At 36.3% G+C, this 23,391-nt stretch overlaps 1 protein-coding gene and 1 non-coding gene across 3 annotated transcripts in view; both read left to right on the top strand.

Moving 5' to 3' along the window:
- Positions 1-23,391, top strand: part of TMPRSS11F (transmembrane serine protease 11F) — a 74,386-nt gene that overhangs the window by 6,254 nt on the left and 44,741 nt on the right. Inside the window, exon 1 of one of the 2 annotated variants that reach the window (XM_069105337.1) lies at positions 5,463-5,482. The exons of the other annotated variant lie outside the window; for it this stretch is intronic. The gene's annotated coding sequence lies outside the window, so the exon portion shown is untranslated. Of the gene's footprint in view, positions 1-5,462; positions 5,483-23,391 lie in introns of those variants that run through there. 2 annotated transcript variants of the gene reach the window in all.
- On the top strand, positions 993-1,120 carry LOC138175229 (U6atac minor spliceosomal RNA). The gene has a single exon (XR_011171947.1). It is a non-coding gene; the product is annotated as a U6atac minor spliceosomal RNA (small nuclear RNA).

Here is a 23,391-nt window from a genome sequence, read left to right as displayed (position 1 = left end):
TCACAGTGTAAATTTTCACATTTTAAATTTAACAATATGAATAGACCCTCTGGTCAGAACTGGCTTCAGCACACTCATGCTTAGGGTACTCTAGAATTTAAAGGCTTAAGAACCACCTCATTCTGGGGGGTGGCTAGGTGGCGCAGTGAGTAAAGCACTGGCCCTGGAGTCAGGAGGACCCGAGTTTGGTTCTGGCCTTAGACACTTAACACCCACACACAAAAACTAGTCTTACAACCAAGAACCACCTCATTTGACATTTTCAGTAATAGCACTAGAACCATAGTTTCACTTCAAGTTAAACTAGTGAAAAGTTTGCTTTGGGCAAAACTATATGTTTAATTTTTTTCTTTTTTCAACTTTCCAGAATTCCCTTAGTTTTCTTTTTTATGTTGCTCAGATAGTCTCTTCATAGGCAAGTAACAACTTTGTTTCCAAGCCTTTTCTTGAGTCCTTCATTCTTTGCCTTAGAAGGGACATCAATAAGTCACTAATTATTCAAGATCAATGAGGTTTTCCTTTTTTTTTCTTTAAGTCAATTCACTTAAGGTTACTTGATGAGGCACCATCTTCCTCATACTTCCTTCTAGTATTGAAGCCAGCTTGAAAATCATGTGTATCAGTTTTCTTGTAAAGTATAAGGAAAATTAAAGTATCGTTCTGTATTATGATTGATACAAATTTTATTAGCATAATATTCAGTTTTATTTTAGTTGAAAGTCATAAAACTTTATAAGACATAGCTCAAAATGTTATCAAAATTGGATAGAAACTATTCATCGTATTCTGCTTCTTTTTTGAGTCTACAGATCCAATACATTGAGCTAGTCTTCAGTTACACATATGACTATTTACAAATCATTTATAGAGTATGAATTTAAAATTGTTTTTCTATTAGCAGTGATGGATTTATGCAGGCTCATCTTGCCCAGTTCCTACTTACAACCCTTTCTTTGTCAAGACACTAGCCAAGTTTACAACTTCAATCTAGAGTGTTGTATGAAAAAAGAGAATATTAGTATTCCTTTTGATGAGAATGGATGAAGTGCTAGTGACTTTTACAACATATATGTGGTTAAGGCATTGTTGCTTATTCTTTGGCATTTAATAATATTTTTCTCCCTAGTAGAATATAAATTCCTTAAGACAAGGAAGAATTTTGGGTTTTGCCTTTGTATGCCTAGCACTTAGTACAATGACTGGGATGTAGTAGGTACTTAATGTTTGTTGATTGATTAATTACTTGGTTGAGCAAAGGTCAATTTATGTCCACATAGTAGAATCAAGCCTTGGATCTTGGCCATCATTAATTTTGAGCTCTAGCTAACTGACTTAACCAGGCACTGTCAGAGAAACCATGAACTTCAAGTGACACTTGCATTTTACATTACAAAAGATTTGCTTATCTCTATAACAGAATATCACTCTTCATCTTACTTAACTACTGGGTTTAGGGCCACTATATTTATATTCTACTGCATTTATTCAACAAATTTAGTAACACAAGGCACACTTAAGATCTAATTACCACCCTGGATATATTGAAAATAAAGATCTTTCCTACCTCATGCTTTTGCTCATACCATTTCTCTTTGCTTATAATGTGCAACTCTCCACATATTGATTTAATTCAAAATGAATTAATTCAAATATTCTTTCCTACAGGAAATTTTCCATGATACACCCCCCCCATCCTGTGTGATAGTGAGCTCCATTCTCTCGTATCTCATGAAGCATTTTGCAAGTCTCTAATGTACTTGTTATGTCAGAAAGTATTTGATTTAGTTGTTAGTTTAATTCAATATGAAAAGTATTTAATCAACATCTAATATGTACTTAGCTCCTTAATATCTGTGGAGGAAAACTAGACCTGATTCAGTATCACATCCAGTTTTATACTCAAAAACTGGACAGTCTACAGGGAAACACTATGACACCACAGAAAGAGTGCTGGGCTTGTGTTAAGAGACTATAAGTTCAAATCTGAGCTCTTCCACATAATACCTGTATGTTTTTGGGCAAGTCACTTAACCTCCAAGACCCTTAGTTTCTTATTTCTAAAATTAATTGACTAGATTAAAAAATTTAGTATAAAATCCCTTCCAGCTCCAAACCTATGAGCCCATGATCCTATGAAATATTGAGAAGGAAAAACCCAAGGTCCAGAAGATGTTCAACCTTCAATATTTGCCTGCTGAGCTATTCACTTTCAATGCTATGTTTAGTGACCTTTTAGAAATGTCGCATATTAAGATTCTGGGCCATGCTAATTTTGTTTATTTAACATGCAAATCAAATTAGTTTTAAATGAGAACATTGTTGATCTTTTTTATGTGGAGTACTTGAAATGCTTTAATCACAACTCCTCCCTCTGAACTAGATTGTGCAACAAACATCTTCAAATAATCATCTCAACCAATCACAGGGTCAGCTGAGAGCAAAGGGAATCAGCATTTAACTGGAGATGCCATTCCTCAATGAGAAGCAGCAGCTGGTGACAGCAGCATGTTAGTAAGTGCTGACTCAGTGCTAGCTAGAGCACAGCACGCCCAGTTACTGACTTGGTGTGGGAATTTTGCCAAAGTCTTTCTCCTGTTGGCATTGGTTTCTAAAACTAGAGCCAATACTGTGTATATATGTATACACAGGGTATTTTATCAACAAGATATCAACAATTCAACAAATGTTCTCATTGCGGCATTAGGGATAGAGCCAGCTCTCAGAGATAGGAAGACAAGGATTCAAGTAAGTCCTACCTCTGACACATACTGGTTGTGTGAGACTGGGCAAGGCACTTGACTTATCCATGTCCCAGGAAATTCTCACAGACTAGATAATCTAGAAAAACTGTTTATCTGCTTTAGGAGAAGAAGATTTAGCAATTAACAGATCATGGGCAACTTTGAATAAAAGAATTTTAGTTAAGTGATGATGGAGGGCCATCAATTGCAATGGTCTCAAAAGTGAGGGAGAGAAGAGAAAATGTAAACAACGGACATAGGCAATTAAAAAAATATATTTTTAAGTGTTAATATGTTAGTCCATAGTCTAATGTATTCCACACACATTTATGATTAACTCTAAGACCTCTTATTGCCATAATTGCAAAATGAATAATTCATGTAGGGATTATAGGTTTAATTGGAAGGGGTATTTGGAGTTGGCACACTCTCAAGCCTCCTCAAATCATACTATTTTGGCTGAATACTTGGCATTTGTTTTTTTTTTTCATTGTTTTCTATCATGTCCAACTCTTTGTGACCCCATTTGGTGTTTTCTTAGCAAAGACTCTGGAGTGGTTTGCCATTACCTTCTCCAGCTCACTTTTCAGATGAGGAAATGGAGGTAAACAGGGTTAAGTGGGATCACACAACTAGCGTTCAAGACCAGATGTACTTAGGAAGACATATCTTTCTGACTTCAGGTCAGCATTCTATCCATTACACCAACTAGCTGCCCCAACTACTTGGCAACCATATGGTTAATGGTGAGCAAACAGAGCCACCAAAAGGGACTGAGAAGAGAATTATAATGAAATAGTTATTTAGAAGCAAGGTCTATGAAGACTTATCTAAGGATAAATTCCATTCCTATATCTCTCTACAGGTTAAAAAAAAAAAAGATGTTAGCTCCTTGAGGATAGGAGCTATCATTTCATTTTGTCTTTGGTTTCCTGGTGCCTAGCACATAGTAGGCACTTAATACATGCTGATTGGTTTGGATTGGATCCACAATGCCCTCTATTCACAACAAGAGATGGCTCAGCATAGTGGATAGAGAGCTAGGCTCAGAATTAGAATGAACTGAGTTTAAGTTCTGCTTTTAACCCTGAACTATGTGATTGGGTTCAATTTATTCAACCTCTCAATGCCTCAAGCAGCTCTCTAAAATTAAATGTTAGTCAGAGACAAAATTCCAATCTACACTTATTTAGACATATTTTTCATTTTTCATTGATTTCTTTATGAAGATCATATTACTAGCTTTTATTAAAGTCATTCTTTTTTGGGTTATATTCTACTTTTCTATCATTTCAAAGATGATTATGTATTATCTTCCTAGAATTACTCCATATTCATTTCCACAAAAGATGGTAGATACCACAAGTAGCTTAGAACCAGGCATTATATTTTAAAGGTAACATACTATAGTGTAAAACATGCTACACTTGAAGTAAAGAGAGTCAGGTTAAAATCCTGACATTTCTAGTTGTCCATTATGACACTTAAACATTTTACACCTCAGTTTTCTCTTCTGTAAAATAGGAATAAATACTCTTTCACAATCTGCCTCAAAGGGTTGTTGTGAGAAAAGCATGATATGAATGTGCATATCATGCTTTTTACTGCAATTATGCCTTCTATTTTTCAAGGGATCATTGCTAATATTCAAATGGAGATTAATGGAAAAATACCCAACAGAATAACTTGAAAGTTAGTGTAAGATATGTGAAACAGTGAAATAGATATGTGGATAGAATATCCTTTTGTGCATTAGCTTTTCCATAAAATTCTCAAGAATCAGGAATCAAATTATGTAGGATCATAGCAGGACCTCACAGACCATCAAAAGGAATACTAGTATTCTTTTTCTTCATACAACACTCTAGATTGAAGTTGTAAACCTGGCTGGTCTCTTGTCTAAATTTATTTTTATAGATGAGGGAACTGAGACCCCAAGGAAGCTAAGTGATAGTAAGACCCTAACTCTAGTTTCCTAAATTCTCCCTTGGTCCTGCAGTAGAGGAGATAGTTGGATCAACCCTACCACTAGCAAACACTTACTGTTTAGAGAATAGAATAGACATACAGGAGCTGTTCTGTATAGGGTCATAAACCTCTCTTGTGCTGACTTTGAGCAGGGCAGACATCTGGCTCCACTGGTTTGCATTGGTCCTTGTGACTTTGTTGATCTCCTGGCCTTGTGGGTGTGGTAGACTAACCAGATGACTATAGTTGTTAGCATTAAATTCCATTGATGCAGAATTGCTGGTAAGGTAACTACTTAACAACGGAGGCCAGTGTAGCACAATATGCCATATGAATGGCAGGCACTGTAACAATTGGTAAATGAGATATTATATTATTACTGGCTATTGGCCTCACAGATCTCTGACTAGCACAATGCCTGATACATGGTACATAGTTTGAAAAGGTCTTTTTTGTAAGCTTTAAAAAATTTTTAATTTATGAAATAACACAAGCATTTACATAACATAGTATAATTAAAAAAAAAGATGATGGCACATGAAACTGCAAATCTATTTTGTACAACTTGCTATACCTTTTAAATACATAACAATGTTATCATGTAACTTTTTCTCTTATTCTTTTTTTTGAAAGGGTCTTTATTAAGTATTTAATATGTGCTGAACATTGTGCTAAATACTGAGAATACAAATGCAAACAAAATAAGATGGTCCTTATCTTCCAAGAGCTTATCCCCTAATGGGAAGAAGACAATACATAAAAGTCAAGTGAAGGTAAGGGGGTGGAGAGAAGAGAACCTATGCAAGATCAAGGTTGTTGGGGAGGAGATGGGTAAGTCCAGTGAGTGAGGTGAGGAACCTGGAGTGAAGGGAATAGAGATGACCTGGATACCTCATTAAATGATTGTCTAATCCAAGGAGGAGAAGGCTGTAGGGATGGAGGCATATTGCCTGATTAAGTGATCTGTCTTTGATTACTGGGGTTATACAGTTTACTAGCATTGAGTATAGCCATCTGTCTAGACTGTAAGATTCTCTTGGCTCCACCCCATAGGTGAGAGTGACTGTTTTTCCTTCCTTTGTGAGCCTTGCTCAAGATAGTCTTGTCTCCTCCATGTTTATTAGAGACCAGGATTCTATGAATGGAACCTGTAGAATTGTATGCACTGAGTTCAGTGGTTTTCTAGGGGTTTTATTACGTTAGTGAACCCACCACAACAGTAGTTTATGAGGCTTATAGACTCTCTTAAAGCAGATAGATTGAGATTATACCTTTACTTGTGAATGAACAGAAGTTGGATGGGGAAAATAGTGAAGCATGACAGCTGTATTTTGAAAAATTTTATTCATTTAGTTATCAATTTATTTATTTATTCACTTGTTTATTTAGACTAGTTCAATACAGATCTAGGTTGAGTATTGTAATGAATGTTTTTTTAACTATGTTGAAAACTATTTATGGATTATTTTAGAAAGGCAAATTAATGATTTAAATAAACTAAATTATTTATTTATTAGTCAAGATTCAAGAGAAGGAGAAATGGGAACTGGGAAGGAGGAGACAGAGATTAACAGCAACACAGAGACTAGAGACAAGGATAGGGACAGAGACAGAGAAAAACAGTCACAGAGAGAGGTAGAGACAAAAACAGAGAGAATCATATCCAACATATTCCCATCTGTTTCTTGGGATCTTTGAATCCAAATCTGGAAGAAATCTTAAAAGCGAAGTTTAATCTCAAGTTATTGATGAAGAAATTGAAACCCAGAAGGAAAGTGATTTAACCAAGAACATAATGTATTAAGTAGGGGAGTCAGCTTTTGAACTCAGGGCCTTGATTCCAAATCCAGTGTGTGTTTCATTCTAGAGATGGAATTCATTCAATTTCTGTTTCAAAAATTTTGCTAAAAATCCTCAACCCAATAGTTTTGTTGTAGTATGTATCTCATACATTAGATTATTCCACCTATCAAAATATACTCATCATTAGCCAAAGAAGCTATGCAGAGAATTGTATGTAAAATAATGGGTTCACCTGCTCTGTTTCTGGTAGATAATACATTTAACTTACTTGTGATATTACTGCTGGTCCTAATAACTATAGGATCTTGAAGCTTAGATTTAGAACTGAAAGGGGCTTCCCAAGTTATTTTCATTGAATATCTGAGGTCTACAAATGATCTATAAATGGATAGAAAGATTAAAAAGTATAGGTTTAGTCATATTTTCACCCTAGTTTCAATTCTAAGAGCAAGCTAGTTTTATTTGTCTTACAAACTGCCTCACCAGGAGGTATGGGGATACTTCTATTTATTCATACTTTTGACCTTAAGAGAAACACAGTTAATTTTAAAAACTGTGATTTTAGAAATGATGAAGATGTCCTATGATCTTCCTACAATGGTCTTTGTTCAATTGCAATACTCTGACTTTTTTTGTAGCCTTTGACAGTTGATCACCTTTTCCTTGACACTCTAGAAATTCATGACATCACCCTCTCCTGGTTCTCCTTCTATTGTTCTGACCACTCCTTGTTCTCCTTTGCAAGTTCTTTATTCATGGGTGTCCCCCTAGCTCTGTCCTATACTCCTTTCTCTTTTCACTTTATGTCAGTTGGAGATCTCATCAGCTCTGGTAGTCTCAGTTATTATCTTTAAGTAGATGTTTCTAAATCTGCATATCTAATCCTATTATCTCCCCTAAGCTACAAATACAACTCTTTTGAACACCTCAGACTAGATGGTGCATAGGCATATCAAATTCAACATGTCCAAAACAGAATCCATTCTCTTTTCCCCCAAATCCTCACCTCTTCTGAAATTCCCTTTTACTGTTAAAAGCATCTCTGCCTTCCCAATCATCCAGGCCTGGAACCTCAATGTCATCACTCTCGTTCACCCCACATACCCAATCCATTGCTAAATCTTGTCATTTCTACCTTCATATAACAAGTTTCACATGTGTCTCTTTTTCTTCACTCACATAGCCGCAACCTTAGTTTGGAACCTCAACATCTTCTGCCTGGACTGTTAGAATAACTTTCTAATTGATCTCTCTGACTTGTGTTTCTCCCCATTTCAGTCCATCCTCCACTCAGTTGCCAGTGTTGTTTTTCTAACGCAGAGGTATGGCTGCTTAATGGGTTCCAGTGGCTCCCTTTTGCCTACTTAGGCAAAAGGCTCCTAAAAAAGGCTCCTTTTTTTTTTACAATCCAAAGGTCTTCATAACCTGACTCCTCGCCATCTTCCCAGCTTTTACACCTTTCTTCCCTCTTTGCACCCTACGATTCAGGTACACTGATTTATTTCCAGTTCCTTAAGTATGATATTGTATTTCCTATCTCTATGCCTTTTTACTGACTCTTCCCCATTCCTGGAATGCTTTGTCTCCCTTACCTTTCACCTCCTATTTCTCTGGCTTCGAGATTTAGCTAAAACTCCAGCTTCTTCAGGAGGTGCCTTTCCTGGTCCTCTCCAACTACTATTACCCTTCTCTTTTCAGATTACCTTCATTTAGTTGGTATATATCATACATGGACACAGTTTCTCCCACTAGAATGTATATCAAGAACAAGGATTTGGGGTTTGTTTTTTTGTTTTGTTTTTCTTTCCACCTGCATGCATGTGTGTGAGTGTGTGTGTGTGTGTGTGTGTGTGTGTGTGTGTGTGTGCATCCTTGGAGTTTTACATAGTCCCTGGCACACAAGTACTCAATAAATGCTTGTTGTCTGACTGACATAAAACTGACATATACTTAGAGATCCCATTGCAAAAGGAATGGGAAGTTTTCAAGGAAATCAATTGAAAAGGAACCGCATTTTTACATAAAATATAGCTGGCCTATTGAAATGGATTTGAATTAGACCATTTAAAGCAACATGATGTTAAACAGAACTGCTTTAAAAAGAGACACAATGAATCTCAGTCCATAGGATCATAGCTTTGGATTTGAAAAAGATTACCTAGTTCAACTCTCATTTTGAAGATATAAATACATAAAGACATAAATACAGTATAGATAAGTACAGTGTTGCCAGAAATAGTCAATATAAATAGTTTAGCAGTAGTTAAAAGAACATAATGTAAAAGTAACCCCAGAACAAATTATAAACTCTAAGCATAATATCAGTCTTCATGCTTTAGGTCATATGACTGGGGTCAACAACAGCCTTTTTGAAAAAGACAAACAACTATTATCTTGGTCATGGAATAGTTAGAGATCTCGTTTTTGGTACAGGGACCCTTTTACTTCTGGAATCAAACATTAACTCCTTGTTTGACATTTAAAGCTTTTTGCAATCTGGCTTCTTCCCACTTTTCCCTGCTTCTTACATATTACTTGCTTCTATACATTCTATGATACACTCTATGCTGACTGGCCTCCTTATATGTCCTTGACCGTAACATTCCCTTGCCTGTTCCCCATGCCCCTTCACTTGTAACTCGTAGTCTCCCTTTAAGGAAACTAACCTTCTTCAAGACTCAGTTCAAATACTGCCTTCTGCAGGAGGACTTTCCTGCTTCCTCTCCCCACTGGCCCTCCTTCCAGCTGCTAATGCCTTCCCCTTTCAGATGACCTTGCCCTATTCTGTACATATCCTCTATGTACCTAGATATCATATGCTATCTCCTTCATTAGAACATATGCCCTTGAGGGGACAGTTCTTCTCCCTCTTTCTTTGTATCCCACATTGCCTGGTACGTAACAAGTGCTTAATAAATACTGACTGGTCATGACATTATTGTTAAGAGACAGGTTTGACTTGGAGCCCATTTAAGTGCATTTACTTATTAAATGCTAATTACTAGGAAATGTCTTTTGTGACGTACCTCCATGACCCAAAGGACACCATTATACTGACCCTTTAAAAAAAAAGTGTTTCTAAGTTAAAGATAGACAAAGCTTATATTCCAAAGAAATGACAGTCTATATCATGGGATTTTAGCACGACAGGTCATTTTTCTGAGTCAGAGGGTCTCAGTTAAGAAGATTTGCTTATGAAAATATATTTTCAAAGAGACTATCACATTTTCTTATGTAGCTACTGAAGTCATGGGCAAAGACCACAGGGCCATCTTGCTATAGTAATAAATGGGGAAAGAGAAGTATGTGTGAAGGAAGCAGAATGAAAGCAAAGTTTTGGCGTCTGTTGTTGTTCAGTTGTTTTTAGTCACGTCCAACTCTTTGTGAACCCATTTGGGGTTTTCTTGTCAAAGATACTGGAATGGCTTGCTATTACCTTTTCTAGATTGTTTTACAGATGAGGAACTGAGACAAACAGGGTTTAGTGACTTGCCCAGGGTCGTCACACAGCTAGTAAATGTCCAAGGCTGTATTTGAACTCGGGAAGATGAGTCTTCCTGAGTCTGAGCCCCAGATTCTACGCACCGTACCACCTAGCTGCCCCTGACATCTAGGGGTAGAGCAAAGCATATCTCCTGCTTTATGTTACCAAAGTATGCTAGATAAACTATAGAAACCTTTCAGGAGCTCTTTTGTTGATTTACCATTTTAAATAAGGCAAGGATGTCACCTGTACTTGGGGTTGCTCTAGGTGTTATTCAGCCTTATTTTCACTTTGTATTTAAAGTAAACATGAACTATGAGTTTAGATGGATTAATAAAGAGCAAGGAAACAAGCAGGCATTCAAAACACAAGCTGATGGAGCAACCAATATATTATTTCTCTTTTTAGAAGTTTTCTTTGTCACATTTGGTAAAACACGGGAAGGACAAAAAAATATTGCTAAAATCCAGGAAGAGAAACAATGATGATGATGACTGAGATTTCAATAGTGCTTTAAGTTTTATAAAACACTTTCTATACTCTCTCATTTAATCCTCACAGCCATCCTGTGAGGTAAGGGCTGCAGTTATTATTATTCCCATTTACAGATGAGAAAACTGAGTCTGAAAAGGTTAAGTGACTTGCCCAGAATCAAATAACTAATGTATATCTGAGGCAGGATTTGAATCCAGGTTTTCTCAGTTCTGAGTCCACTCCTCTAGCAACTGGATTAATGTAATAAAACATGCATTGTAAAATTAAAGGAGGAAGTACATTAAAGGGAAGAGGTAATGTGAATTTGTGTGAACTTAACATTTAAGTGCCTTAGGCAACTCTTAAGACTAAGTTTCAGAGAAAGTGTCAGTATGTATTAGTAAAATGAGCTCCCCATAAAATAAAATCATGAATCCATTCCCTATCCTAATCCTATTTTTTTTGTTAATCTACTCATTTAATGCTATTTTTGGAAAAGATTTTAAAATGCCATTATTAGATATAAACTTTATAGCTTCCTATTCACTATAAATAAAAGAATAAGTTGGAGTTACTGTTGAGTGGATGGTACACTTTCCATTTTATCTTCCTATACTTACATCACACTGCATCCCAGACTGAGAATAGGGGAGTCAAGTCACAAGGTGATCAGGGGGAAAGAGAGTGTATGTAAGTATGGGGGTGATGAGTCTGTACATGTTTACTTTATGAGTGCTAGACTTAGAATCAGGAAGATCTGAGTTCGAATCCTGATTTAGACATTTATAATGTCTGGGTAATATTGAGCAGGTCATTTAGCTTTGCTCAAGCTCAGGTTTTCTGACAATAATAGAACCTATCTCACAGCTGTGCAATTCACTTAATCTATTTCAGACAGTTTCTTCATCTCAAAAATATGGATAATAGCAGTACCTACCTCACAGCATTGTTGTGAGGATCAAATGAGATCACATTTATAGTGCTCTGAAAACTTTAAATTGCTATATAAATACCAACAATCATTGATATTATCATTATCATTATTATTATTATAGGTATATGATATCAATTATGCACATGAAATAATGTAAAACATTGTTTCCATATTAGCCATATTTCAAAAAAAGCAAGTAAAGAAAGTGAAAAATTATACTTCAATTTACACTAAAGTTTATCAGTTCTCTCTCTGGAAGTGGATAATATTATTCATCATGAGTCCTTTGGGAATTGTCTTGGATCATTATGATGTTTTGATTAGAGTGGCTACTAAGTCTTTCATAGTTGATCATCGTTACAATATTGCTGACACAGTGTTTAATGATATTCTTGTTCTACTTCACTCTGTATCAGTTCATAAAGGTCTTCCCAGGTTTTTCTGAAACTATTACCCTCATTATTTCTTATAGCACAATAGCATTCCATCACATTCATATACCACAACTTGTTTAGCCATTCTCCAATTGATAGGCATCCCCTCAATTTTCAATTCTTTGTCACCAGAAAAAGAGTGTCTACAAATATTTTTGTACAAATAGATCATTTTCCCTTTCTTTTATCTCTTTGGGATATAGACCTAGTAGTGTCATTGCTGGGTCAAAGGGTATGCACAGTTTTATATCATTTATCTTTTCCCTTTTCTGTTATATTTGCTTATCTGACAGGTGTGAGGGGGTTTCCAGGGCCTGAAAATTCCTGAATACTGATTATGTCACTGTTGGTCACCAGTGTCTGAATTGGCTTGCTCTATTATACATAGCCCCATAGGTCATGACTTCCACCAATCACAAAATATTTCCTGTTATCTATATTTCATATATTTTCATCCAACATCAAAGCACTTCGATCGAAACTTAATTTAAGAACTTGTTTACTTTTACTTTGCACTTCTGATTGGTTGATTCAGTTGAGTAGTCAGAATCCTGTTTAATTGAAGTGGGTTAAGTATCCTCTTTGAGTATGCAAATACATTTTTAAGTAGGTTGTTAACTGGATCTCTACACTAAATATCTACATCTTTATGCACAGGTGACCACGGTTCATGGGGGTTTTGCCAGTACAATATAAGCTCTGCTCTGAGAGGTCTTAACCAATCATAAGTTTCAAATGTAGTCCTGGAAAAGGACTTTGTATCATTTGAAGATAAGAAAGGTTCATCCCCAAAAGATTGGTCATAGAGTGATGATTATATTTTTAAATTTTTGACCACAACAATTTATTAAACTATCTCCTAAACCAAAGCAAAGAGCTTTCTCTATTGGTAAAGAGAGTATTCATAGGGATGAAATTGCAAACTGCTGAAGTACTGAAAAAAAGGTTAACTAGAATGAACATATGACAGTAATAACTATTAACAGACATAGACATTCTCATAAATGGCAACTAATTTGCACCTATATCTAAGAGTGTTCCTAAACAGAAGTTCAAGTGGGCATCAGATAACTAAGCATAGGGCCGAATCTGTTCAGAATCTTCTAGGAAGCTGTGCCATTTGGATGAAAATTTCCCTCAGGGCTATTCTAGTAGGATACCTAATTATTAGACTTAGGACTATTCTAATAGGACACCTAATTATTAGACCTACTAATGTGTTAAGTAGAAGAGTACCCTGAAACTAGATTAGGTTTTGATTCTTTTCATTTCTCAGGTATTGGGAACAGACAGATTTAAATAAATTGGAACATTTATAATAGCAGTTATTGGATGGATTTACTTTTAAGTTGACAGAATTGTTTCCAGATGCACCTGTGTTATTTATTTCCTGTGTGAAAACAGGAAAGTAGAATTTTCTGGGCTTTAGTTTCCTCATCTGTCAAATGAGGGGCTTGAAGTAGATATTGTCTAAGGTCTGTTCCAGTATTAAGTTCTAGGAATATGCAGAACCAGGATAAAAAATATATGAAATTAGTTCTGTGCTATTATTGCAAGGATGACCTGACTCGTAATTAGGCCCTCTGATTTTAAGGATGCTCTTTGTAAACCTGATGCCTAGGCCCTGAGATCCTATCAGTTAACAGTGTGAATTTCTGATTCAATGTTTCTGAACCTTGTATATTTTTAATTCCTGAGGGCACAGGCTCTTATAATAAGTTCAGCTTTCTGACTTTTGGAGACACGTTTTTCCCACTGAAAAGGATAGAATACAAAGTCTATTATTTTACATTTAAAACCCTTCATATTCTACTTTAGTCTATTTTTCCAGGCTATTACAAATGACTCCCCCTCTTACTTGCTGTTCCTCCTACTTATTTAGACACTCAAATTCCTACTCCTATGTCCACATCTTTACAAAGGCTGCTTGAAGCATTGAAAGTTCTCCCTTCTCACCTATGCTTTTTAGCTCCCTTTAAGGCTCTTCTCAAATGACCCTTCTGTAAGAAGGCTTTTTTGATAATCATGTTTTTTGGTGATTCCCAATTACTTGATATTTATTTTGTGTGAATTTTGCATTTAAGTATCTTGGTATATGTTATAACCCCTCCAATAAAATTTAAGTTCTTTTGAGTGCAGGAGCTGCTGCATTGTTGCATCCTCAGCACCTATCATTAAGTAAGCACTTATTAAATGCTTGTTGAATTGAATTCCTTATACTAAAAACAAAATCAAGACCTTAAACTATTTTCATTAAAAGTGAACTCTTTTAGCATGTTTCAGGCAGTGGTCTTACATAGGTACATTGAGAGGCAGTAGAAAAATGGGGGAAAGTATGACGTTTGAGTGCATAATAACAGCTGAGTTAAGGAGAACTTTAAGAACTTTGCAAAGAACTTTTCATGCCTTATGCCACTGGATCAGTGATAGCTGCTGTTGTTTGTCCTTCGTTCTTGAATATGACCATGACATCAGGGAGAGAATGCCATGACCTACAAGTGAATTGGATTTAAGTGAGGGAGGGCTGTGAAATGTCACCAGACTAACTTTTACCTTCAGACCCATCTGGGTCCAGTGGCAAGACACAGATCAGGATGACTAGACATGGCCCACTATGCAGAGGGAGACCTTGGCCTTGGTAATAAGTTTTTAATCAAAAGACTGGGTCTTTCACAAGTTGTATGATAGACAAATTACTGAATCTTTAAGGAACCTAGATTTCCTCTTTGATAAAATGAGTAGGTTGGACTAGATCAGTGGTTCTCAAACTTTTTGGTCTCAGACCTTCTTTACTCTCTTAAAAATTACTGAAGATCACCTAAAGAGCTTTTGTTTATCTGTGTTACACTTATTGATATTTATCATACTCATGATTAAGTTGTCATGATATTATTATAAAAATAACTTTGATCTCTTGGACCCCCTAATAGGGTCTCAGGGACCCTACTAGGTTTGGGAAGATGATTTCAGAGGTCCCTTGCAGCTTTGTATTTATGAATTTATAATCTATTCTGTACATAGCAACTCTCTTTGGTTAGTTGATTGATGAATCCTTTATATTTGTGTGACACTTTACAATTTTTAAAGTCCTTTCACACAAATTATATCATTTAATTATCAATTTTGCATAGTAGACAGGATACCTAGTGTTATTATCCTCATTTCATAGATATGGAAACTGAGATTAGAGAAGTGGTTCCCAGGTCACATAATAAGTTGTGGGGTCAGAATTCAGACTTAGGTCTTTTGACTCTAAGGTCTGTGTTGTTTGTACAATTTGAGTTGAAAGGAATGTAAGCATGGTTTAGTGCAATGAGTATTGCACTGGGAGTCAGGAAGTCTGGGTTCTAGACCTGCCTGACAAAGATTACCTAAGTGAACTTGAGCAAATTCCTTAATTTTTCTGAGTCTCAACTTTCTAATCTGTAGGGAGGTGGCATGAGTAACCTCCAAGGTCCCCACTAGTTCTGATATCATATTATTCTAATGTGTAATGTAGCATTTTCAATTTGTCCCTTTTGGACAAACTTTCATAGGTGTGTAAATAGATAAACTGTAAAAGGTTCATTGTACCCAAGGGAAGACATGAAGAGGTTCTGAAGTCTCTTTGTCTAAATCTTGCTCCCTGTTTCATTCATATCCCTTCACTCCTTATTATTGTAAACACATAGGTCCTCAAATTCTTTAATGGAAAGGAACAGATTCTTTTATTTCTCTTTTACAGTCTCCCTTCTCCCCCAACTCTCTCTCTGCCTCCTCCCATAACACTTGACACAGTGCTCTCTACCACAGTGGTAGACAGGAAATACATTGATTAAGGGTTTAGCTGTATCTCCAGGTGCTAGGTGGCTTAGTGGATAAAGCACTGGACCTAGAGTTAAGAAGACCATAGTTCAAATCTGGCCTTAGGCACTTACTAGCTGTGTGACCTGGGGCAAATCACTTCACCCAGATTGCCTAAATTCCTCATCTGTAAAATGAGCTGGAGAAGGCAATAGCAAACCATTCCAGTATCTTTGCCAAGAAAACCCCCAATGGGTTCACAAAGAGTCAGATAGGACTGAAAATGATTAAGCAACAATAGATCTTTATTGACTGAGTTTATTGACTGGGGCAAGAGGGAGTAATTTGCCAATGATTCTCCAAATTTCAGTAGAGCACTGGAATAAAGAAGCTGGATATGAGGCAACTGGGGAGATACAGGTCTTAGAACTCGCACAGGAATTCCTTCTCCTATCTTCAACTAGCTCATTTGCTTCATTTACTTTATAATTATTTGTTGAGGATTTATTCTGTGCAAATCATGGTGAGGTGAAAAATACAAGGAAGTATAATTTGAATGGAATCTTGAAGGATGGGTTGGAACTGGACAGGAAGATCTGGTGGAATGGAGGACATCCAGGTAAAGGGAAATGCAGGTTAAACAAAGGCACAGAGAAAAGTGTGCAGTCCAATTTGTCTGGACCTTAAAATGTATGAAGGTAAATAGAAAATTGCACAGAGATATAGAAATGGAAACTATTGGGTTTTTTTTGAGGTTCATTATACTTTGAATTATTAGGTTGGAAATAGAAGCAGGTCAGATCATTGCACATAAATAAATAATTTAGATACATAGAACTGGTCCCCTCAGTGGCTATGTCATTCTTTCCTACTAGTTTTGGGAAGATACATTTTTTCAGGCCTTGATTACAATACATTTCTTTACCTTGCATGATTTATTTCTCTTTCCACTTAGCAAGAAAAAGATTTAACTCACTCCCAGAAAGCAGGTTATCACAGAGAGAAGAGGATCTAAATCTGTTTAGGGAGTGCTGGCGAAAAGCACTGACAAGTCTAGTAGTAGATGAATTTAAGTGACTCTGGTAATCTTTATTTGATTCTGATAAAAAAAAATATGTCATAATATTCATTACTGAATAAACATTAGAGACAATTATACAGTGGACAAATAAGATAAAAATAGAACACCAGCAATTAAAGAACTTCCTCTTCTTTCTGCACCCTTGATGTGAACATACCCCAGAGTTCTGTCCCTAACCTTTCTCTCCCCCCACTTTCTATGTTCTTCCCTTAGTGAGTTTTACTTCCAAGATTTTGATGATTACATTTGTTTTTGTGCAGAATTTTGCTTAGTTCTCTCCTGAACTTCATATTGACATTTCCCAGCATCTCCTTAAATATCTTCACTTTAATGATATCCTGGTAGCTCAAGTTTGACTTGTCCAAAACAGAAGTTGTTATTTTCTTTACTAAACCTGCTTCCACTTCTGATGTCCCTCTGACATCTTCATACTTAGGCTTAAAATTTTTAAATCATCTTTTATTTTTCCTTTCTTCATAGTATTCTCCAACATCTAGTCAAATGCTAACACCTATTTATTTTATCTCTAAAATATCTCTTCAATTTTGAAGTATTTTCCTATGCATTATTTATTTTATCTCAAAGCCCTTCAAGGAAGGTAAAGTAGGCTTTACCATCTTCATATTATAAGATGAAATTGAATCTCAGAGAAGTTAACTGATTGGACCTAGATCACATGGTGGCTAAGAAATGGCAGATTTGACACTTTCCATCCCATCATGATACCCTATATTTTCTTTATCATCAATAGTATATAAACCAGAGTGGGAAGATTCCAATGGATTTCTAGCCTAGATGTTTGTCTGAAACTCCCTTGTGATATTTCAAAATGAGATTTTGAAGTTCACAATGCATTCAGGTCTCATAGAAGATGCCATTTATGTGAATTCAAGAGAATATGTGTTGTTTTATTGTTGATGTAACAGCCCATAAATATAGAATATATGTCTGATGGTTTCACATAGGAGATAGTTACTTCTGGTTGCATTCAAACAGATATCTATAGCAATACCAATTTTGAAGGTCAGTGACAGTCAAAATCAAGGAAGCTTTTAAAAATACAATTTGTGAAGTTTCGATAAATTCCTAGCATCTAAACAGTTCAACAAAGTCCATGTGCTTTCCTACTGCCTTTACACAAACAAAATTATATTTGTAACTCTCCTCCCCTAAAATAGCTATGAAAGATTTCAATAACAGGTTAGATGCTGTGCAATTGCTGCCCACAATCTCCTACTCTTCTCTCCCCTATCACCTGCCACACCAGCCAGTTCCAGATGATAAAACGCTGCTGCAGGTGACTCATTCATACTTGAGATTGTTCTGTTTTCCAAGAGAAATAAGTTTACTTTAGCTGTTTCCTAGATTTTTAAAAGTGGTAATTATCACAATACCTTTAGGATGTGTCTGTAAACCCAAACCAGATGAAATGAAAATCACTTCTCACTTCACAGCATCTATCTTAGAAACCCTTATCAATTCATATCCAATTTGACAACATCATGAAAGAGTTTGTGACATGTTGCAGATGACACTGCTGCTCCTGAATGCAAGAGTGATGCTATCAGTCCCTCCCCATTACCACCCACCTTGGCCAAGACTTCCTTCCTTCCTGTTTTATGTTGTCAATTACAAACATTTTCCCTGAAGAGAGCCCAGGTTAAAATTATACCCTTGATAACTAAGCTTAAGAAGATTTAGAGTAAACCTTCAGAGAAGAAAATATTATTTTCCTCATAACACATTCTAAGATTAGTAGTTATAATTTGGAACTATCACTATTCCCTAGATTCCCAGTGAAAATAGTTGAAGACTAGTACAAGACAGTATGAAATAAATAGCCATATTGTGTGGTATAGTTAAAAAAAAAAGAATAAATGTAAAAGACATTTATGAGACACTGTATATCAAGGACTGAGGTAAGCAATACAGCTAAAGAAACAGACAGATCTTACCCTCAGGGGGCTTACATTTTAATTGGTGCAACAATGCTTTGGAGTTGCGGCCAGGGAGGAAGAGCACTTTCCTGGAAAATTATAGGATTGGTCAGTGGAGAGACTCATTCTTGAAATACATCCCCTGTCTCCACTCTTCCCTTAACACCCAGCTCAGGGGGCAACGTCTCCATGAAGAGTTTCCTTGCTAGAAGCAATCCCTTCCTCCTATTATCTGACACCTATATACTTATCACAATCTAATATGTATGAGACATTACATATATGACTTTATGGCTCCTCTCTACTTCTCCCTCCTTCCTCCCCCACTATACTGTAAACTTGAGAGTAACAATTAGGCCATGTTTAAAAAAACTTTGTATTTCTAGAATCTAGAACAATACTAGGACATATAGTAAGTATTTAATAAGTGTTTGCACTGATATGAAGACTAGTAAGCCCATATGCAAGCAAGGCTGTTGCTGCTTTGACGAAAAGGTATGGACAAATTCTCAATGATGTTATTTTGCAATAACATTATTATTACATTATCACCAAACCCACTAAATTGGTGACACCCTGCTTATATCTTTTGAGTGATCATTCATTTATAATATTGTTCTTATGCAACTGACTGCTTCCACTAGCATCATCTCACCTAACATCCCATTTTCATGGAACCAATTAACAGTGTTAAGAAAGAAATGCCTCTTGTAAATTCCCAAAATTAGTCCATTTACCTTAAACTGTTCATACCAATAAGAAGCAGCTCTTCTGTGGATATGAGTATTTTCTACAAAATATATTTGGAAAGCTTTTAGTACTGAACAAAAAGCTGCATTAGAACATAAGCAGTAAGATACTGTCCAGAAAACCTAAGAATTATAGAAGCAAAGGCCAATCAAAAAAATCCTTCTATTCCTAGGAACTGTGATATAACCTTCACCTCAAACTATATCTTATTTCTGTAGTACAGAATAGAAGTAGTTCTAAGCAATCAAACAATCAACAAGCATTAAGTGCCTACTATGTGCTACACTGTCTAGGTGATGTAGATATAAGGACAACAATCAAATAATTCTTGCACTCAAGGAGCTTGTATTCTACTGTTCAATGAAGGTTAGAGGGGAAAGAAGTAAGGAGGCAAAATGTACATAAATACGGATAGGAAATGGATCTGTGATTTCATTGATAGAGGGAACTCCCAAGTGAGGAAAATCTCCCTGCCAACATAGATTGCCATTTTGTCTGCAACTCACAGTCTTTAAAAGGTCCCCAGACATAGGTTAAGTGACTTTGCCCCAAGGCATGTGTGAGAGGTATGTGTCACGGGCAAGACTTAAATTCAGGACTCCTGCCTTCAAGGCCAGATCTTTCTCCACTGTGCCACATATGCAGTATTGACAGAAGGTAATGTGTGTGAGCTGTGGGGTGGATCAGGAACAGTTTCAAGTAGAAACTGTCATTTGAGCTGAATTTTGAGGGAAACTGAAATTCTAAGAGATAAAGGTGAGGAAGGAGTATATTATATGCAGAGGATGAAGTGTGGTAGGGTCATCAGTACATAAGCATAAACATGGGACATGGAACGTTGTGTGTGAGGACAACAGTCTAAGCTAGTGAAGACAACAGAAGGAAATTGGACAACAGAATACATTGGGAAAAGGAGTGATATATAACAAGGTTAAAATAATATTCAGCAACCAAGTTGGGAAGATATTAAAAAATCAAACAAATATTTGATATAAAAGGAAGTTGGGAACTTTTGAGCTCATTAAGTAGGGAATTATTTCAGAAACAGCATTTCAGCACCTATGTGGAGTGTGGATGGGAATGGGACAAGACCTGAAACAAGGAGACTAATCAGAAATCTATTGCACTACTCCAACCAAGGGTGATGAGGGGCTGAGCTAGGGTGGTAGCAAGAAAAGTAGATGGATTGGGGTAATTTTGTCTAAGTTAATTCAACAAGACTTAACGACTGATTGGATATGAAGGCTGCGGGTTGTGAATCAAGTTAAAAAATCTAGGTCATTATAAGGATGGTGGTACTCTCAACAGTATAGAGACATTCAGAAGAGGCATGGGTTTAAGGGAAAGCTCAATTCTGTTTTGGTAAGGCTGAGTTTGAAATATCTATGGGAAATCCAAATTAAAATGTCCAGTAGTAATTTGGAGATAAGAGACTGGAGATCTGTAGATATTAGGATGGGATATATAGATCTTGGAGTCATCTGCATAGAGATGACAATGAAGTTAATGAAGTAACCCTCATTAGGCCCAGGGCAGAGCCTTGAGGCACTAGGGGCAGGATATAGATGATGAACCAGAAAGGAAGACAGTGAAGAAACATTCAGACAGCAGGAAGAGTTAGCAATGTCACAAAAATCAAGACAAGAAAATTATCAGTAGTTGAGGACAGTCAGTAGTGCCAAATGCTACAGAAAAAAATGTTGAATTGACAATTGAGGTCATTGGTAAATTTTGAGAGAGCAGTTTAAGTTGGGGGAGGTCAAGATCAGGAACAATGATGACTTTGGAAACTAGAAGGAAGAGGGTTGAGAATCTAGTGAGAGAAAAGGAAATGGAGGCAACAAGCACAATCAGCTGTTTTTAAGTGTGAGAGGATTTGTTTATACATACATGTATATAAAATGTATACACACATATAATGTAGATAGATAAGAGAGAGAGAGAGAGAGAGAGAGAGAGAGAGAGAGAGATTAATGATAGGATTCACTGAGGGTTTTTTCCCTTTTCTTTCAGTTTGGGGGGAATGGCCATGTAGGCAGTAGAAAAGGGAGAGACAGAGGTGGAAAATTAGGGAGATGATTGTGAACATGATTTATTGGAAAATACAGAACAGAAGGAGATCAAGAAAGATTTTTTTTTTGTTAGTTGAAGGGCCACCTCTTCATTAGAGACTGATGTAAAGGATGGGGGAGAGAATGGTGGATAATGCCGAGTTTTCTTGAGATCTAGAGAATGGAGAAGTAATAACTCATGGAAAATGGCTTCTATTTTCTCCAAAATGTTTGAATGAGGGTCCTTGGCTGGGAGGGTGTTGAAAGAAGAGATTTGACATACGTATATGGGAAGAAGGATGAAGAGTCAGTTTTGGTGTTTCAGGGATCATTTAGTTGAGTCATTCTCCTTACTAGGTTTGTGTTATATCAGATAGATAAAAGAAGAGAAGAAATGAATTTTCTAAATGCCACCTTGAACCTATCTAGGATCATGGAATTTAGAACTGAAATTGATGTTAGAGATCATTTATTCCAAACATTTCATTTATTTAGAGAAATAAACTGAGGTCTTAAAAAATTAAATGGCTTGTCTAAGGCCACAAAGCTAGTAATCAAATTATATTTTTTCTACTTAACTCTGGAATTCAAGGAAGACATAAATTGCCACTGCTACTAGTCATTCTGTGATTTGGTGGTGATTAAAAACTGTCACTAGCCTATTCACAAACTACTCTTTACTGGGACTGTCTACCCCTTTCCACTCATGGGTGATTTCAGTTTTCTCTTGTGAGTTACTAAGTTAATCATGGATGAACAGAAGTGGTGATGTATGTGACAGTTTGCAAAGTGTTATATATAGATATAAGTATGTAGACATTTTTATCTATCTCTGTCTCCATATCTATTTATCCATCTATCTACCTATTTCTCCATTTATCTATATTATCTTATTTGATCTTCACAAAAACCCTGTGAGATCAGTGCTATTATCATCTCCATTTTACAATTAAGAAAACTGAGGCTGAGAAAAGTTAAGTGACTTTTTCAGAATGACACATCTAGTAAGTCCCCAGACTAAGATTTGAACTTAGTACTTAATTCAAATCTGGGTCTCTATCCATCACATCATCTACCTGTTGTTTTTTTTTTAATATCCAACTTTTTTCTCCCATAGATTAATTTACAAATGTATATAACCTATGAGAGAGCTTATGCTTCTTGTCTACTAGACAGTCAATCAGGTAAACAATCCCTTATTAAATGTCTACTCTGTTACAGGCATTATACCAAGCAATGGAGATACAAAGAAATATAACAACAAAAAATCCCTGCTCTCAGGGATCTCACAGTCTCCACTATCTCTAACATCTTTGAGAATAGGGACCCTTTCTTTGTATCTGCCATAGAACTTAGTAGAATGTATTGCACTTAATAGGCACTTAAGAATAATCAGGTGGCATTAGCCAAGAGGTTATACCACAATAGAAAGAGCTCTAGCCAGGAAATCAGAAGACATAGGTTCTGGTGGTGGGTCTGCCACATTAGAGTTACATATGCACATCCCTTTACAAGTCGTTATACCAATCTGGCTTCACGTTCTTTATCTATGAAACAGAAGGGCTAGAACAGATGATTTCTAATGTCACTCACCATTCCTTGACTTCTAAAACAGAGGTCCTTCATTTACCACTTATAGGTAAAATATTTGAAAAACTTGCTTAGAAACTTAACTACTCCAGTGTTAGCATATTTCAGAGTCTGCTACCGTGTTTCCCCGATAATAAGACACTGTCTTATTAATTTTTTTGGACAGAAAAACACCAGAGGGCTTGTTTTCAGGGGAGGGCTTATTTTAATGAACATTGACGGCAATTTTAATAAACAGGTAAATGTGAACAAAAAAATGTACCTTTATTCAATAAGCAAATCACTGGGGAAGAACAGGATGATGCCCTCGCTGCTGCTGCTCTGATTGGATGCAGCTCGGAGCGCGGCATGCGTTTCACGG

This window comes from Petaurus breviceps, unplaced genomic scaffold (genome assembly GCF_028583685.1).
Source record: "Petaurus breviceps papuanus isolate PSGF00001 unplaced genomic scaffold, PetGlider_PUasm1.0 76, whole genome shotgun sequence".
Taxonomy (NCBI): domain Eukaryota; kingdom Metazoa; phylum Chordata; class Mammalia; order Diprotodontia; family Petauridae; genus Petaurus; species Petaurus breviceps.
Note: the sequence above shows the minus strand (reverse complement) of the source record. Positions and strands in the feature narration are given on the sequence as shown.